Raw genomic sequence first — 2,962 nt, 5'->3', positions numbered from 1 at the left:
CCCCACACACACACACGGAGTCCCCTTCCCCACCCCATGCTGCAGCACCAGGACAAGGGGCAGCCATACAGGTGCTCTGGCCAGCTACCAGAGTATCTCTTTGGAGGATCCAAGCCACTGGTTGCCTCAGGGCATGGACACGGTCCTAGACCATGCCCTGCCCCACTTTTTTCTGCGGGGTTTTGGGTTTGTTTTTGTTTTTTTATAACTGGATATCTGTTTTTTTGTGTTCCCAGCATACCTCTTGCCACATCTCAAACTGCTTCGAGATGCAGGAAGAGGTACGTGTGGCCTTGTCTGGATGCACCCTATTGGATGCGTCTTTCCCAACTGTAAGGTGTTTGACCCATTTATCAAGGCTCAGATGTCACAATTACAGCGACTACGAAAATATTCTGCATATTTTCTCCTGCAAGGCATAAGAGTTCAAGCACAATTTTGACTTGTACCTGGCACATGAAATATCCTGTGACAGCAATATAACAGCACTTGATTACTGGAAAAGTGAGACCCAGTCATTGCCTGTCATGTCCAGTGTGGCATTATGTGTACTTTCAGTGCCAGTAACTTCAGTGTCTGTGGAAAGATCATTAGGTTTGTTGAGAAAAGTTCAAGACAAATGTCATATGCGCCTCTCTAAAGACCGACTTGGACAGCTCAACATTTTGTACTACAATAAAGACAAATTCAAATTTGGAGAGCCTTTGAAATCTGGATGAGTCTGCAAGTTATACATTCCAGTAACTGTAACAAAAGACCCAAGATTTTTTTTTTTTTTCAATTTTACACTTTTTTTATGAATGTACTACCAAGTGAACAGAACGATTTAAAACAGATATGATTTATTGATGTATGAATATTTACTTTTTATATTTCGACATACAATTTTATAAAGCTTTTAACAGTATACTGTCATTATTAAATTATCTGCCCCCACACACTAATTTTGTGCAATTCTGAAAATTTAAATCCATAAAAATTGAAATAAATGCTTAAAAATACACAAACATCAATATTATCTGTTGAAATTATTAAAAAATAAAAATCAAATTCTGCCAAGCCTAACTGTACTACAGGCTGCAGCACAGTGCAGCATAATTGAACAAACTCAGGTACCCAAGCAGGCTTATCCTTTACCCGGGAGCACAGCATAAACTGCTGCCCACACCTAAAACCATGTCCCTCCCTCAGAATGTGTGGCATATTAGTGCATACGTGCCTCTAATCCCAGGCAGTATATAATGCTTCACCAGAAGGAAACAGCCTTCTAGAAAAAAAAAGAGAAATTAGAAAGTCAGTGGCAGCTGATAGATTTAAAATTAGGAAGGGAGCACAGAATTCCTGAATTCTAATACCAACTCCCCCACTGAATTTTTGTGTGCCTAGAGTCAATTTATTTAACCTCATCTTTAACAAACCCATCTGTAAAATATTCATAACATTGGCACAGATCATAGGACAAACAGATTAACTAATGTCTGTATGAAACTTCTACTGCAATAGCCATTACTATTACATGGGTTAATTCTCTTACAGGCTAAAGAGCAGACTCGCATGCTGCTTAATAGATTCACTGGGATTATTATATGTGGCTGCTTGTATAAATGCCATTAAATCATAGCTTAAAACTGAAATAAAATAAATTAGGAGTGGTATGACTTCTGCTTTAGAAACATATGTTCCAATTATCACAATGTCTCAAACATGAGCATTGCTAATATATCACATGCAAATCAAGACAGAGATGTGAAATAAAAAGAGTTCAATGCAATATGATTAATATTAAAAATCAAGCACAAGAAAAATGAATTACTTAGTTTGAGCAAACCTTTCTATAAAGTGATGCCAGTAACCATAATACAACTAATAATCGTTTCTTTATGCAGTGCTTTTTACATAGAGCACAAGAAAAAAAAATTAACAGTAAAGCAACACCAGACTCCAAGAAGGGTACCAGAGTTAAAGTTACACAAAAATAAGCTCCACTGAAAGCAGCAGTGCTTTGAGAGACATATGAATCTATGGACTGCCACCCTAAAATAAATTAGAGTGGCAAATGCTTCTCTGAAATGTGTTTTGTTAAACAGCACTACCAAATTTATACAGAAAGAACAATGGAAAGTGGACAATCAATTTTATGCAGTCAGTTCACTGTCCTAATTAGCACAAGGTAGGATAATGATGATGAGCTAATTCATCAATCTGAATTCCAAACCATAACTAAGAAAGACTTGCTTTCAGACTGGTTCACGTAAAATAAATTACCACCCCACCCTCTGAATGAATGATTGCCCCCCCTCCCCTTAATCTGCATACATCTCTGTGGCATCTAAGTTGTAGCATACTACAAATGCTAAATAGCACTGCAAACTGAAACCAGCTGAACAATTTTAAACAATGAAAGTAAAAACAAAAAGCAAGGAAGAAAACTACGATCTTTCTTTTAGGATTTTCAGCTGAATATCATTCAGCTGCCTACTGCAAGTTACAGATCTTTAACACTTCCTTTTCACTGGACTCAACTTTTGGTCTGTACATCACCAGTAAAGCATAGGAAGGAGGGAAGGAAGGAAGGAAGGACTTTTTTGACTTTTTAACAACTTTATTTCACAAAAGATCAGGTACAGAAAGCAAAAAACCATCAAACCACACCAAAGAGAAACCATTCCAGGACATTCAGAACATCACACCGTGACAAACACCTTCACAGTAATACACATCATGTCTAACATGCTATATATAGCCCTCGAGAAACGAACAATTCCACCCTTCCCTGTCCCATAGTACACATACAAAAACCTTCAACTTCTCACCCCGGGAAAATAAACAAAAGCAGCCTGGTGAGGGCCCAGGGCACGGCACAAGCCGGAAGCCACAGTCCACCACCGCGCCCGCCCGGTCGTCCAGACCGGTCAAGACATCAGAGCGCGTATTTGAGACGGCCGTCCTCCACGTGGCACAG

This window comes from Alligator sinensis, unplaced genomic scaffold (genome assembly GCF_000455745.1).
Source record: "Alligator sinensis unplaced genomic scaffold, ASM45574v1 scaffold969_2, whole genome shotgun sequence".
NCBI lineage: Eukaryota > Metazoa > Chordata > Crocodylia > Alligatoridae > Alligator > Alligator sinensis.
This window is presented reverse-complemented; position numbering follows the sequence as displayed.